The 17,272-nt window shown below is 37.2% G+C and overlaps 1 protein-coding gene across 1 annotated transcript in view; it reads left to right on the top strand.

Moving 5' to 3' along the window:
* The window catches only part of USP9X (ubiquitin specific peptidase 9, X-linked), a 100,989-nt gene that overhangs the window by 773 nt on the left and 82,944 nt on the right, over positions 1 to 17,272 (top strand). The gene's annotated exons all lie outside the window — the stretch shown is intronic.

The following is a 17,272-nucleotide window of genomic DNA, read 5'->3' on the forward strand; positions in this document are numbered from 1 at the left end:
GGGGGAGGGTGTGGGGATAACGGGCGGCGGGTGGCGGCAGCGCCTCCCTCGCAGCCCCCGGCGTGTGGCCCTGCATCGCTGGTGTTTTGGAGGGCAAGGGAAAATGGCTGACGGCTCCTCATCCTCTCCCCGGCTGCCGGGGGGTGGAAGCGCTCCCCGCCCCGCGCCTCTCGGGGGGCTCTGCTAGCCGCCGGGCCGCCCCTCCCGCCGGGCCGTGTGTCGTGTCGTGTCCCCCCCTTCCACCCCCTCCCCGCCCCCGGTACCGCCGGGCGAGGAGGGCCCGGTGGCTCCCCGCAGCGCGGCACCCAGCTTTGCCTCCCCTGGTTCTCGCTTCCCTTCGCACCGAACGCCATTACTGAGGTGGAGTGATTGGAGCTGTGTAGGCCCGGGCGACGCCTGGAAATCAGGCCCTGCCGAGGCGCTTTTCCTACAGTCTCAATGAAAAGCACCAGCTCGTTCACGCCTGCTGTAAACATTATTAACACGTAGGCCACTCCTCTAGTCTTCGGCTTCCAGCAACCCTGTTTCGACGCACAAAAAGCGTTCGTGGCTTTTTTGCATCTTCTTCCTCTCGTTCAGCCGGCTGCTTCCCCTCGAAGTTATGTCTTGGGGCTTGTCTGTTGCGATTTATTTTAGGTGGTATAGACCCTCTCCCCTTGTGCACGGTGTGCAGCAGGGGTAGTTGCGTGCAGCTTGGCCGTGGTTATTCTCTGTTATTGTCCTCAAGAAAACCGAGGATTTTGCCAGTTGGACGGGGGGTTTTGTGTGTTGCTAATCGCTCTGTTAACGTGTGCTGTCCCACTTTGTGCAGCATTGTTTGCATATAGAGATAATAGCCTTTGAAAATATTTTTTTTGTTGTTCTTAAGTGATTTCGTTCTCACAGAAGCATCCAGCACTGTTGAGGTGGTTTTTAAGATGCCATATTTCATTTTCAGGTTGTTCCCTCGGAAGTCCAGTAAAGTATTTGAAGATGTACAATAACACAGAGCCATATAGGAAAAAAAAATATTCCAGAGAAGAATTGTTCTAATTAAAAGGTCGAGGAACTCCCAGGCTTACTGTAGACATGTTGTGTCTGTCTCAGCTGTCTTCATGTTGTCTGTGCAACTTGATTTATAGTCACAGTTTTGCAGTTGTATTCTTATCACTGGACATCTGTATAAGCGCAAAGACCCTATGAAGTCACAGGCTCAAAGCTAGCACAAGGCCCACTTTTGCTGACCTAATTGCAGAACTGGGGCCTGTATTTTTAAAAAGTTGTTGAATGTAGATATTAATATGCAGTGCTAAGTATACTGGTAGCAACTCTTGTTATGACAGACAAACTAGGTAACCCATGTCTTTCAGCAGGCTTCTCAAATGCCTGACAAATGGATATTAAAATTGTTATGTTTAGGAAGGGACTATTGATGGGTGTTTGGAGGATTGACCTTTATTGATCATGGAATTGAAATGGTCTCTTTAGTAAGAAGGATTTAGAGGTGACTGAAATCTGTAGGCAGCTAACTTTATTCTTGATCTTTCAAGGTTTTACTTTGGGAAATTGGCAGGACTCCCCACCATAAATGTTCCTGATCAAGTAACATGTTTATTTCAGCAAAACCTAAGGCATGCATGAGGGTGTTGGGGTTTTTTGTTTATTATTTGGTTTTGCTGGGGTTTCTTGTTTTTGTTTTTTTTAAATAATGCTTTTGATTCTTCAAGTTGGAGTAGTGTTTATTCTTTGAAACAACAAAGTACAGTAGCTAATACCAAGAATTTTGGGGAAGCATATAAACTACACATATTGATTATTCTGTTGCAACACCCTGATCAATGGTGATGATTAGTGATAGCTTTGAATGAAAAACATAAACATAATTGTAAAGCTGCAGTGGAAGAAACTCAAGTATCAGCATGGTTGGTTTTTGGGGGGGTGTGTGGAAATCTAGCTAAAAATAAATAAAATAAATGTGAGATTGTATCATAGTAACTTTTTTTTTCCCTCTCCAATATCTTTTGTACTTTTTTTTCCTGTAGGTTTTCTAAATGGTATTTCTTTTGGGTAGCCTCTGTTTTGGTCTTTCCAGGCTGCTGGAATTTGCCCTTGTGGTGGTACTTCTGCCTATTGAATTGACAGGAAGACTACATCTGGAGGTGGTAATCAATAAGGATAGTGGTAGCAAAACTGTTTACTCTTTCTGTATCTGTGGAACACCATCGCCCTTACATAAACACTTTATTTCCCACATTGTGGTACATTTGTACTCAGAAATAGACCAGTGCAACTACTCTCTGTTCTAAATGCACACTTTTAAGCTTATGCATTTTATTCTGGAATCCTTACAAGTGAGACTCAGGATAAACAAAAGTAGTGGATTAGTGTCTAGTCAACAATATTAAGTAGACTTTTAAGACGGTAAAGGTACCTGTGATGCCGTTGTCCCAAGACAAATTCCATTTAAAATAGGAATTACTTTAGGATTTTCCAATATGAATACAACAACAAAAATAGGTGGGAATTCAGTTATTTGTTAGTTGAACAAACTATTTTTAAATGGCTTCAAATTTACATTTCTGTTGGGCATGTACTGAAAATATATTAAGTTCCATGCGAAATATTTCTCTCCTGTTCATTTCAGGTATTTGAATGGCAAGCACTTTTGTGTTAGGCAGTACTCTTGAGTTTGTGTATGTATGTTATTTATTTTTGCAGAAATACTGTTTTTTAAATCTTAAGAGATTTAAAAACTGTAGGTATATTTTGAAAATATCCTCAGCAGGATGGCCTCATTTGTGAATTAAATGAATCATAGGTGTCCTTTACTGTTTTTCACTTAAGGCATAATTTTTATTTTTTTTTAAACAAGTGAAACATCCCACCCCCGCAAGACCCCAAAAACTATTACACTTACTTAATTCTTTTTCTTGTAATCACAAACATTGTTTAATCAAACCAGTCCAGCACTTGCAGAGACCAGTGTGAAGTAGTTGTCTGATGTTATAAGAAACTTTGCTGGGTTCTCTGTTCACTTGAAAAGCTGCACATGTGAAGGCTTTTATGTCCTGTAAAAATTGTTTCCTGGGTGTTAGCATTAGTATTAATTTGAGAATGTGAACAAGGTTTCTCTTGTTCAGGTATCTTACATTTTTCTTAAAACATGGGTATGTCTCCTCTCGAAACTCATCTATCCAGTGTAGCTCCATCCAGTTTTGTTATCCATATCATCCATGTTTAAAATCAGAGTTCAGAATTTAAAGCTGTACTTGAGGGTTTGTTTGGGGAATGCAGATTTATAGTCTACCTTTTGTTGTAGTATCTTGCCTTTTGCAAAGCAAGCAGTGCTGTGTGCTGTTGCTGTTTCTTATATCATCCACAATGTTTGTGGTATATAAATACACAACCTCCTTTTTTTTTTTTCTTTTTGATAAGTAAGCTTGGTTATGCATATTGTCCCCTGACACAAACCTAATGAAAAAGAATTAAAAATCAATCTATACCACTGTACCTGCCCTTTACCATCGGTGTAGCGCTTTCACTACAGTCTCTCTTTTGCTGCATTTTATCCTAAGAAGTTTTCTTAAGAGGTTATTATTCTGTAATATCCAGTGGTGATGAATGTCAGTTGCTTAGCAGTCTCACCAAGCAGTTGGTTATGTTTAGGAAGAGCAGTTTAGTAAACCTTTGTATTGCAGAACAGTAGTTAAAAGAAACAAGTCTTCCCATAGCAGAGGCAAGGGATGGAAAGAAGGTCTTTCATAAGCATACGCTTACATGCAGTAAGACACTAGTTTTTCTGCCTGGGAAGTTTGAGCTACTTCGGATTCATGTGTTAGAAAAATACAGTGACATTTTTCATATATTAAGTCTAGGTTTTGTTCCCTTGTTAATGTAGGAACATCTCAAATTCTTCCACTGTTACAGTGAATTCCAATTTTGTAATGATTTGAGATAACATAAAACTGTTTTAAAAAGGTTTATTGTCTGTGTTATGCTTAAGGCTGTAGCGTGATGTAGGAATATGGTCAACAGAGGTTCCCTCTGCACTTCGTGACAAAACCATGTTCTGACTTAGATCTTCTTGTTTAGAGTCTTGAATAGATAGATCGTGGCAGAAAGCCTTTCTGTCATGACTTTGCACCCTCAAAATGCCAACTATTGCATTTCTGAGACATTAGTGTCCTCTTGAGCCCATTGTCTGCTTTGAGCACTTTCTGTAGATCTGGTTTAGTAAAATAATTTAAAATATTGAGTGGAGGTAGGGTTGCAGAAGAGCTCTTAATAGTTTTCTTTGCAATAAAGGAGAGGATAAAAGTAAGGAAGGTCTTAAAGTAACTGGTTGTGACAGTGTAAAATGTTTTTACTATTATTTTTTTTTTTCTTAAGGGAGCTTAGCAGCACAGACAGTTCCTTTTGTATTTTCTGTTAATTTTCTGATACTTGCTTCATTTCATAAGAAGCCATTAGTTACTCATTTGAGAGTTGAATTTAATCTCCTTGTTGATATCAAAGCTTTTTTTTTTTGCCAGCTGTTGATGTGTTTTCAAATAAAAACTAAAATGCCAGGAATAAAAACCGTCTTGATAGGTGTATGTTCACAGGCTTTCTTTCTAAAGGAAACATTACTGATGCATAGTTTTCTTAAAGGATTAGTATTAACTGTGAGAGTGATTACTTGCTTTTGGTTAACTTCTTTTTGTTAGTACACCTCCAAAAGAGATCCATGGTATGCAGATTAAAAGCCTAGCAATGTTTTGAATGCAAGTATTTTCTACTTTTTTCAAGAAGTTAAAATGAAGATTGCTTTAGAAGTAATGGATAGCCATCAGGAATGTTATCATGGAAAACTTTTATTTGTAGCATCCTTGATCTGTTTACAAAAGCAGTATGTAACCCTGTTTTGTGATTTAGTTTTCCTTACAAATATAACTGCCAACAAAAAAAAAAATATGATTTTCTTGCATGTAGATCTTTGAATAGACATCTTAGCAAATCCCAGTGTTTGGTAGTTAGCATTTAGCCATGAATTCACTCACAGAAGGGGAATTCCACATTGCATCATTCCTTAAAGAAATACATCTGTCAATGGAGAACTCTCACAGAAGAAATCATTTTTTGTTTTCCAAATTTTAAAGTACATCGAGGGAATTTCAGGGCTAACTTTTCATTATACTTTCATGTAAAATACCCCAAACTCAAGTACTAGCAAGTTGTCCCCCAGGTAAGCATTTACGACAAGGAATGCTTTTTTTTATTTTGGTAACAGCTAAATGGCAACATAGAATGACACAAAAATGTACATCATAAATTCCATAGGCTTGAGTTCTTAAGTCACTTAATTGCTGCTTGATCTTTTATGTAGCTTCAGTGGGCCCATGTGTGGGAAGAGGAAAAGGTGGTGTTTTGCATTTGGGTGATATTAACTATGATGCTCTGAAATGGTGAAAGAAGAAAACAGAGGTTGTTTAGAAATGTATTCAGTAAGGAAAAACCAGTAGTGATATGTGCCAGGTAGGATCCCTCTGTTACCAGACAGACTTTTTGGATTGGAGGGCAGTGACCTTGACAGCACTGTGGTGTGGGAGAGTGGTGATAGACCTGTACTGACTGTGGATGGAACTTTGGTTTTCTTGTACAGAAATGAAAATTGACAGTGAGGGGAAGTAAGTTTCTCTTCCTTTTCTATCATAAGATGAGAATGAATATTGTTGTCAAAATACACTGGCACCTCAGTAAATGAGCATTGCATCTTTTGGTGTTTAATTTTTCTACTGTCTTAGTAATTAAGTACTTCAGTGTGTTTTTGAGTAAGTTTCAATAGAACACGTCCATGAATTTGAAAAATAAGGATGGTGGATCTGCTTAGCTTAATTGTTAGGTGGATATGTTGGTGAAAGACCAAAATTTTGATAAACTAAAAGCTTAAACTGTAGTTTAAACTCTAATATAACATATAGTTTATAGCTTTCTAGTTTAGAAATAAAATGTCAATTGTTCAGTGAATTCTGACTTTTCATTTTAATTCATTTTCTTGAATCCTTTAACTGTGAGGATTTCCATTTATTTATTTATTTATTTTATAAATTGTCACATAAACTCTCTGGAGCTTGAAGGTGAAAATTCCAGTGACTTGTTTTACAGTTTGAGGCTCCAGTTTTGCACAGGCCTCCATATGTCTTGACCTGTCTTCCAGACAGAGCTTTATTAATCACAGTAGGACCTTAAAATCCCAAGTGCTTTTCCTTGCTGCTTCTAATTGTGTGTGCGTGTACACAGATGTGCAATGGGCTATTTTTTAAGATGGTGTACTGACGTTTTTCCATAGGTGAGGTAGTAATGTCAGATTTCTTAAGTGCTTTATAGCTCTCTCTGACACTTGCTGTGTCAGAGTTTCTTCATGATAGTTCTAGTAATTAGACAGGAAGATAACCTCCAGATTGCCTGAAAATTCTTACTCTTATTCTTGTAGGAGTTTAGCCAGATTGCTGTGGTTGACAGTTTGTAATGTGTCTATGCATATGTAACTTGAAACATGGATTCCCCTTATGGCATTTGAGAAGCCATTAGTTCCTTTCCCTTTCCTTCCATGTTTTAGGATTGGGAAAACAGATATTTTTAAAATTTTTAAAATTTTTTTTTCATAAAATGAAAAGCTTTGAAGTGAAATGAAAATTTTCATTTTCATCAGCCGCAATGGATGCAGCAAGGTTAGTATAGTGGTGGTGAAACCTTGCTGGAAGCTAATGTGTCTTCAGCCATGCAAAAAAACCCCCATTTGATCAGTATCAGCCTCTGGTTAGCAGGTGTGTGACTGAAGTTTTTTACTTACCAGCACACTCCTAAGATTTTTGACCAGATGAAGGAGAGTTTGGTAATGCATGCTGTCACGAATTTTCCTTTTTCTTCATATCGCTTCCCTGATAATGGAATTAATATTTAGAACCAGGAGCAACTTCTGGATGTGGTGCTTGGAGGCAGCTGGATGAGGACAGTCAATGACCAACATGATGTTAGTTTAGTTTTGTTGCTGGAAAGTAGTAGCCAAAATGAGAGTTTGATTTGGAGATTGAAATGCGCTGTGTTGATTGATCCTTAGTTGTTTCTTCAGAAGACCATCTTTTTCTGAAATGGAAGTTGTACTCAATACTTGATGTGCTGTTTGTTTGTATGCTTTATATTTACTTAAGTGCAAATATCACACAGGAAGATTGAGATATTGTAGAAGTTGTAGACATTATGTAGACCAGCAGCAAGTAACTAGCAGTTGAGAGCAGAGAATCAAAATCTCTTCTGTGAGAGCTGCTTCATGCTTTTAAGTGCATGTTTACACTGTGCTATACCTAAAATACAGTTTGAGGGGTTTTCAGTGTTGGCGAGTCACTGGGGTTCTTCATGGGCCTGAAAATATAAATAGTAGTAGCTCACACTTAGAATGAAGACTAACCCTTTAGTTCTACCTTCTATTTTTCTAACAGCAAAATTTTTCTTTAAATGTGAGTTTATCATTGTATGTCATTTAACTTCTAAATGAGTTGTCCACTAGAATTCTTTATTCCATATCTCTTTAACATAATCAGCTTCTCTAGTGTACAGTTCTTTTCTTAGAAATTCTGTGCCAGAAATAGGGGGGAGGGGGAGCCTTAGCAACCATGTTGATATTTGAACAGTTTTGCTGCAATGGTTTTTTGATCTATAGGCATTGTGCAGACATTATTTTTGGGGTACATTTCTGTAGACTGGTACAGTAGGTATAAAAACTTTTCTTTGTTTCTGTCACAAGCTCTGGACATGTTTATTTTCTCTTAAGATACTTTCTCATGATTTTTAAGATGTTTTCTCTTAATAAGAAAGGATTTTTTTTGGTTCAATTTTTGCAGTTTGCTCCTACTTGCCTGCTTGGTGTGGGGTTATTAGTCTGCTTTAAATAAACACTGTGGTGATATTTTATTGACCTGATAAAATTGGTGTCTGTGCATTTACCTTTATTCTTTTATGGCCTGGATATTCTGTTTAATTCATTCTGTGGTTTTTTTGTGCAATTTTTCTTTGGAAATGTTAGTTACAAATTCAGAGTGCCCAGTTGTTTTAGTGGGTATCTTCCTTTGGACTTCTTTTTTTTTTCTTTTCCTCCCCCTCTCACACTTCTGCATAGCTAATGCTTCTGGGTAACTAATGTTTTGTTTTACCAAAATTGTTGAGGTTGGGTATATGCTTTGGAGAGACTTACTTGCTGGGAAGAAGGTGTCTCCTTTACAGATTGACAACTTGTCACAGGGTGTGTATAATCACTTGGCTTTTTTCTTTGCTTTACTGAAGTTGTAAATATGAGGTTGATGTGTGAGGTACCTTATTTTTGTTCAGGTGCTTGATAAATGCAAGTGAAGAGTTTGAACCTGCCTGAGTTGAAACAGAAATTGAATTTGGGTATAAGTATTACTTTTTTTCCCCAGCTAGAGTAGGTATTATTAATCAGGACTGGAGATTTGTAGTATTTTGGAGTGGACTCCACAGTAGAACTAAAAGCTTGATTTTTAAAATGCTTCCGCTGTACATTTTACAGTTGAATTATCAGATGGCTCAGTGGAGTTACTTAAAAATTGTGTGCAGTGAAAAACAAATGACGAAGAGAACCTTGGAAAAATGTACAAGTCATGATCTATTTAGGCATTTTACCACTTTTGGTGGATACTTACACTTGAGCCACAGGTAATTTAAGAGGATTCCTCTAAGTTTACATAGAAGTGGAAAATAGGCAAATACGAGAATTAAACTTGTAATTAACCAGTGGTTCTTTTCCCCACACCTAACCTCCCATTGAGTCCTTGACTCATTCATGTTGGAAGGTGGACTGAATTGAATTGTCATTCAGTATTTTATCTTTGGAATTAATTCTGTAAATACGTATCTTACATTAGCCTAAATCCCATAGTGAGTAGTTATTTTGTTAATAAACCTGATAGGTGCTTTTCACTCCCAGCCTATACATTTCCCAAACATTAAGATATTATTTCTCACATCACTCTGTAAATTAAACAGCTTGTGTTGTCTTTTGTTTTATTGATGAAGAACTGAAGCACAGAGGCTATAAACTTCAAAATTACCTCCTGTCGTAAGTTTTCAGTAGATTTTTATTTGATGTTCAGGTGTTACAGAAACAACTTCTGTTGCCTTGAGTTGCTGTTGTGCTCCTTCGCTCTTCCTCAGTTTTGCCTTTGTCTCGGTACCCAGAAAAATGAGAGGAGGATGAGGAGGTTAATCTGAAAAATCTGTGATTTCTCCAGCAACGTATGTGAACAAGACAGAGACGATTAACTTCTCAGGAGTTCTATATAGCTGCCTTATAACCTAGAGATTTCCCTTTGACTTCTGTGATTCTGTTTCATTTAACTTCTGCAGCAAATAAGATATGGACAATTTTTCTTCCTAGTGCCTCAGTTGATTACTGTCTACTCAGGGGAGGTAGTTTGATGGAAATGAACTTTAGTTTGATGGAAATGAAATTACAGGGGAAACCAGATTACTCTGAAAATCCCAAATTATGTAGGAGAAAAATGACAAATTGAACCTTTGACAAATTTAGAGAGCTTGTTCTGTCTGTCTGTGCCTCTCACACAGACACAAAATTTTGTTATATGAAAATTTCTTTTGCTAAAAAGTAGTAAGACATGAGCTGTCACGATGGATACAGCTGTTGTACTCAGCAACTCATACTCTGTCATCTCTAATTCCAGGTTTTTTGACCTGAATTTCCAGATAATATTTGAATTGTGCAATCTTGTTTACAGTTTCATAACTCTGGCCTTTTTTTTTTTTTTTTTCAGCAGAAGTAAAATTTTTGCCAGCTTCTGTGTTTCACATCATCTGCATTACCTGCTGTAGCTTTGTCACTGATTTATGTACTTGTGGTCAGAGTATTCAAAGTGTTATTGCTAAATTAATTTTCCTGACTCACTGTGATCTGTTAAGTATTCTACTGCTTTATCATAATATCCAGGGCAAAGACAGTTTTTTGCCTTCACCTTCTTCAACTTCTCGCACTTAGCCTTATTTTCTCTGGCTACTTAATATTTCTTTCATGACTGACCTTGTGCTGTTCATGAACTGACATTCCTGGCATTTATCATACACTTAACAGCTTTCTCTGTGTGCGTTTTCCTGTGATAGCCATTATGTTTGAGAAAAATTTTGGTCTTTCATGATGCTTCTGTGTTGTCAAGACTCATCTCTGCTCTAACGTATGTGAACCTTGGTTCCTCTCATAGCTAAATACGTGCTAACTATCATTATCCATGTTCTGTTTCCTTCCTTTTTCCTCCTCTTTCAGGGTGTATTTCATGGTAGATTTGCACTGATGCTAAAAGAGTTAGTTCTATCCGTGGTTATATATTCTGGCCGTTTCTCATGCCATTGTTAATGTTCCTATGGCATGTGAAGCAGCTGAAAGCTAAAATGATTTTCATTCCTTTCCCCCAGTTACCTTTCAGCCAGATTGGCTTCTCGATCTGGCTGACTATGTGGTGACGCAAGGGCTAATACTAGTGGTGAGAAGGTGGTTAGTATGGAAGTGAGCAAGCAAGATCATCCTCCTCCTCCTCTTCTTGTGACAGTGGAGACTTACCTGGTTTCAAACAGACTGAAGCTGTACCTTCAGCTAAGGCTTGTCCACATGCAGAAATACAATGAAACTTCTGTCCTAAAATTTACCGGGATATAATACTCTTACTGGGGAATGAGGTTGCTGGTTCTCACTGAGATTCCCTTAGTGGAAGCACAAAAGGTCCACGTACACGCTGCTGTGGCAAAACTGCCTTCAAGTTCTGCCACTGACACTTTGTGCTAATTTAAGTGCTGTCCCTAAAAAGAACAGTTACAACATTCCTCTTGTCTCTCTTGGTCTGTTGAAAACTGGTATCTTTACGGTCTGTTTTGTGTACAGAAGGGAGATGCTCTTTAGCAAGGGGCTTTATGGGATTTAGAAGTTAACCATTTTCAGTGCAGGAAGATTGGTAGTAATGTGTGTTTTGGTTGGTTTTTTGTGTGGTAGGTTTTTGGTTTTTTTGAATGGTGTTTTGGTTTCCAGATATAGCTGCAACAGTGTTTTTAAACCCATCCTTAGGATGTGATGGTAGTTGATCGTTATGTCCTGCATTTCTCAATAAGGAAGGTTATGACATGCTTTTTGATAAGTTTTCTAGATAAAGGAATATGAAGTGTCTGGGACAGGAGAGTGACTTTTTGGTTCTGTGGGACAATGGGTACAGTGGAAATAACTCCTGTTTCCAACCCTGCTTGGTTCTTAACATACTTTCTAGGAGCTTCTTCACTTGTTCCTATCCAACTTCCTCTGCATTTACATTTTTGCATTTATATCAAACTACAGCCTTTTGTTGGCAGAAGGAGCATTAAGACAGGAGACAAAACTGCTGTTACTGTTGCCACTTCTAACTTACTTCCAGAGAGACCAGGATTTACAAGGGAAGTTGTTACACAAGTTCTCTGGAGCAGGTAGATCATTTTCACTGTTTTCTTGAGCATTCAGTCTGCTTAAGCAGATCGCTTGTACGACTTTAGTTGGAGCATGTTTAAGGCAGGAAATCTTAAAAATTAGCTATCAGCTTATAACATCTCTAAGTGAGCTTGTGCAAGGTTGACTTTTCAGAGCAAGTATCTTTGGACTGAAATGGTTGTAAGGCAACAAGAGATGGTAAAAAGTTTCCTTGCAGATAGCTGGCATGGAACTACAGAAATCTCCAGGCTGAGTTAGGCAGTTGGTACATTGAAAACTAGTTGGAAGTTGGGCTAAGTTTGTTAAGCCGTTATGAAGAAGCTTATTGAAACATGAATTTTAATGCTGATATCGCCTCTGTATTTGAGAGACTTTAAATTATGCTTGATGGTGATGATAGTAGTGTCTGAATTCCCATGCTTAGTTTGTGCTTTCTGATGGAACGTTACATGAAAAGCAGTTTTTGAAAAAAATAAAAAGTGACATTAAGGCTAGTATATTAATGGGAATACTTGCAGTATTTGAATTTAAAGCATTTCAAAATATCTAGGTATTTCACAAAGTTAATTTTGTTATGATTCAATAAAGTAAAATACTTCCAATTTAATATCTGGTTTAGATGTTGTACCCTACTTTAATTATTTGCAGTTAACCAAGCAATGAGTTGTGTTAATTTTATACTTTAATCGAAAATTTCTATTATGTGTTGATAATGTCACAGGTTATTAGGAGTATAGATTTTGAATAATTTTCTTTACTGTGATGTTTAACAAAGCTTAGAGAAACTTTTGAATTCATAGAAAACATGAAAGGAGTCAAAGGGACTAGCCTGATTTTTGCAGTCTAACTTTGAATCTCACTTTTCTAACAGAGGCCTTATACTGTGATTGTGGTAGTGGTATTGGGTACTGCACGCTGTGGTGGTATGTCAGGTGCTGTATTCCAGCAGGAGTTAATAAAGAATAGCACACAAGTAAAATATAGGAATAACATTGTAGTAATAGCCATAATTTGTTGGCTGAATAGCTTTAGACAACATTTCAAATATTTATAGTGCTGAGTTTTGCAAAGCCTTAAGTGTGGTATACTATAAATAATTTCATGTTTTAAAGCCACAAGTGGAATGAACCTGGAAGATACCATTATGCTTCCGTTCAAATACTTGAGAAAGAATGAAGGTAGCAAAAACAATTCAGCACCTACCAGTAGCCTGGTAGAATGTATGAACCTCATCAGAAATAACAGAAGCCACAATGTATTTATGTATCTCTGTGGGAACACAAGGCTAGGGATGCCACTGAACGTGAGAAATGATGATTTGAACATTTGTACGTTTCAGTGGGATGTTCCAAGGGTGGAATATTGATGTGTTACTTCCTTTTTTGCTCTGTTCCCCAGAAAGAATTGAAGTTGTGTATAGTGTTAAATTGCTCTAGTATAGCAGATCAAAGGGATCTAAATTTTTTTCATTAAGTTTTTAGATTTTTGTCTGCAGTTAATGTTATCTGTAATCTTTAAGCACCTGGACTAGATGATCACTGTAGGTCTTTTCCAACAGAAAAATATTCTATTCTTAATCTGTTCTGCTCGTTGGAGGAGGAGGTGGGTACTTCATAGTTTCATCAATCCTGCCTACAAAATTGTGCTAAAAAAATCTGAGATTTGAGAGCCCTGCAGCAAAAGAAAAACAGAACTTCCAAGGAAGTTTCAAAGGTCAGCAGAGCTAGAGGGTAAAGGTTTCTTAGCAACCTTTAAGAGTTTGAACCTTGTGGATGCTTTTTGGAATTTACAAAACTCTTGTTCTTCTCTGGTTAACCATAGGACCTGGTTTAGAGAGAAGTTATAGCATCTAATGCAACCTAAAATAATGATAAAAACTTCCTACATAAGTTGCAGAACTCAAGTTCTGAATATGTATCAGTGGTTTCATTGCTTACCCTCACAGTATCAGATATGAACCCCAAAGCTTTTATATAGTTAAAAGTCCAAGGATTTGATCATGAGAGAAGGAAGGATTATACCATAACATTGTAGTAATAGCCATAATTTGTTGGCTGAATAGCTTTAGACAACATTTCAAATATTTATAGTGCTGAGTTTTGCAAAGCCTTAAGTGTGGTATACTATAAATAATTTCATGTTTTAAAGCCACAAGTGGAATGAACCTGGAAGATACCATTATGCTTCCGTTCAAATACTTGAGAAAGAATGAAGGTAGCAAAAACAATTCAGCACCTACCAGTAGCCTGGTAGAATGTATGAACCTCATCAGAAATAACAGAAGCCACAATGTATTTATGTATCTCTGTGGGAACACAAGGCTAGGGATGCCACTGAACGTGAGAAATGATGATTTGAACATTTGTACGTTTCAGTGGGATGTTCCAAGGGTGGAATATTGATGTGTTACTTCCTTTTTTGCTCTGTTCCCCAGAAAGAATTGAAGTTGTGTATAGTGTTAAATTGCTCTAGTATAGCAGATCAAAGGGATCTAAATTTTTTTCATTAAGTTTTTAGATTTTTGTCTGCAGTTAATGTTATCTGTAATCTTTAAGCACCTGGACTAGATGATCACTGTAGGTCTTTTCCAACAGAAAAATATTCTATTCTTAATCTGTTCTGCTCGTTGGAGGAGGAGGTGGGTACTTCATAGTTTCATCAATCCTGCCTACAAAATTGTGCTAAAAAAATCTGAGATTTGAGAGCCCTGCAGCAAAAGAAAAACAGAACTTCCAAGGAAGTTTCAAAGGTCAGCAGAGCTAGAGGGTAAAGGTTTCTTAGCAACCTTTAAGAGTTTGAACCTTGTGGATGCTTTTTGGAATTTACAAAACTCTTGTTCTTCTCTGGTTAACCATAGGACCTGGTTTAGAGAGAAGTTATAGCATCTAATGCAACCTAAAATAATGATAAAAACTTCCTACATAAGTTGCAGAACTCAAGTTCTGAATATGTATCAGTGGTTTCATTGCTTACCCTCACAGTATCAGATATGAACCCCAAAGCTTTTATATAGTTAAAAGTCCAAGGATTTGATCATGAGAGAAGGAAGGATTATACGTTCCTGAAGATGGAGTTGAAGGAGCTTCTGAAATGGCTAAGAAACTGGAGTTTGCAGCTTGGAGGAAAACTCTGTAGATGCATCAGCATTTGTTTGTTTTTGTCAACCTGAATGTGAATATTGCAGATGACTTACGGCAAATCTGAACAAGATTTTTAAAAAGCCACACATTCTTTGCATTAAATGATGTAATGTCCAAACGCAAACAAAATCAAGTAGGCCTAAGTTCCTGTGAAGTGTAGTATTGATGACATTTATATCTCAACATGAAGCAAAAGTGAGACTGGCAGCTTTTTACAAACAAAATTTTTGGCCTTGTTTTAATTTGCTCCAGTAGTTTAAAAACGGGCGCTACTGAATGCAAAACCATAAATATAATAGACCATTTTCTTTTGTTAGCTGAGTTGTGTAAAAGGTTGTATTAACAAAAGTGGATTTGATTTGTTTGTTTTAACATTACCTTTTAGAAGCTAGTACACTTCTTGGGTTGTATGAATTTGCTGAGTTCTTGCTTCCAAAAAAAGCCAGACTTTGGTAAAAATGGTGTTTACTGCTCTTTCTCTGGCATGATCTAACTCTTTTAACTCTTAAAAGACTTAAGCACACTGAAGTGCTTTTTTGGATTTGTTTTTTAATGCTGAAGACTTACTGGTATTCTTTCCCGTGCATAGCTGGTAGTAATTTTTTTACGCTATGCTAGGACTGATTTTGTTTCAAATCTATTAAGCTTAGGCCTTTCTCCCCATTTAATTCTGTATCTTCTCGATATGTTATATCTGCTGTTGGTTTTAATTTCCAACGCAAAACTGTAACAATGTCATGGTACTTAGTTCCTCTGATGTTGGAAGATACAATTCCTAACCCCTTTCAGTGGGAGAATTGCACTGGATGTAAATACTACTTCAGTGTTACCCACTGCTTCCCAGTGTTCTGGGGAGTGCATTCAGCATCCTCCCTTCTTGCTTGATATGAAAAGCAATATTACTGAATCTATTACTCTTTATTATTTACACTTTAAAAGTTATGTTTAAAGATGGTTTCTTTGCATGGACCTTATTTTTAATTGAAAGAGTAGCTATATATAGTTGGTAGTGATATCAGCTGGTCGTCTTAGCTCTCTGTGCTATTTCAAACAGCCAAGAAGTGTTTTCTTGTATGACTAGCCAAAGATTTGCAAAACACACATTTTAGATACATTGCTTCTGTTCTTGAAGTCTACAGCTTAAAAGCTCTTAGCATTAAATAATATCTTACTATATTTATAACTTTGGGCTTCAGAAATAAAAAGGAAATACTATGTGACATAAAAAATTGCATAGCTTTTCTCAAAAGTTGTAGGAAATAGGCAGGTCCTCACTGCTTTTTCTCATTTTATGTGCTCGATTGGCAATGATTGCTTTTTTGAGAAGAAAATGTCAGTTAGAAATACAGTTTGTGTAGTACTTACCTGCCGGCTTCTAAGTTCTTTTTCTCCTTTGATAGGTCCAGAAGTTGAAGAGAGTAGAGATAGCAGTCTTAAAAGGACATGTTTATTCCCTTGCTGCAGGGGGGTAAGGTAAATACCACTTGGAAACTCCAGAACACCTAGGCTGCCTTGGAAATGGGTGGTTTCTGGTGTTCTGTTCTGTGGACAGTCTTCTAAGGGGTTCAGATATTTGATTCAGCATATTGCACTCTCATCTTGCTGGGGCAGCTAATTGGTGTAGAGGGTATCTTTGTTGCTACTTTTTTTTTTTCCCTACATGTGAAAGGCTGAAATTCACAAGTTTCTTACCAGTTCTGCAACTGAAATGATATGCTTCTGTTATAAAGACGTCAGTCCTGAGATTTATTGTTGCTACAAACATACAATTGTGGTGTTCACGTGCACTTGCTTTTCTGGAATAATCATGCTTGTAGTCGTGTTTCCCAATATATACAAAGTTTTCATTTTGTCCTTTTTTTCTACGTGAGTGACCTGATCCTTGGCTAGGTTAGTGCACGTTTTACTGTGCCAAACTTAGCAGAAGATCCATATTACTCTGTGACATGTTCTCATTGTTTATCACCCAATTAGTTTGTGTGCCACGTGCAGAATTTATTAGTAATTTTATCATTTTGTCTGTGTTACTGTTAATTTGAATAGTACGGGATTGAGAATAGATACATGAAGGGTTCGGCTGGAATGTTGGCCCTGTTTGTTAAATTTGTATTGTTAAATCCGTTTTCAGTCAGTGGTGATTATTTTAAAAAAAACCAAAAAACCACAACTGTTTTATTTACTGTAAATATAACCACATGAGCATGTAAAAATGCAGTACAGAAATGCAGGTAGTCTCTAACGTCTTTCACATTCATGCTAAAGTACTAAATTGATCTTATTTATTACACTGTAGGAAGTTGCATTAGTGGCTGTGAATGTCACTAAATGGGTTTATGTCCAGAGATGGTAGCTTGATTTCTTCTCTCCATTCCCCCTACTCCCCACCCCCACCCCCTTCCTTTCTGTGCTATTTTGGACTATATCCTGTTTTTCGAGATCTAGTAGAAGTTATGTCTGTAGATTTATCTGGATTCTTGATCATACCTTTAAACTTTTTAGTGTAGCTTATCTGGGTTTTCTGATTTAAAAATATTTAATATAAGTTGTTTTAATAAATTCCATTATAAATACTGGAAATTGAGTTTTTTGTTATGACATGGATGCATCTTTTGGGTTTAGATTCAGAGCAGAAATATTACTTAAT

Source organism: Calidris pugnax, unplaced genomic scaffold (assembly GCF_001431845.1).
Source record: "Calidris pugnax isolate Ruff unplaced genomic scaffold, ASM143184v1 scaffold25, whole genome shotgun sequence".
NCBI lineage: Eukaryota > Metazoa > Chordata > Aves > Charadriiformes > Scolopacidae > Calidris > Calidris pugnax.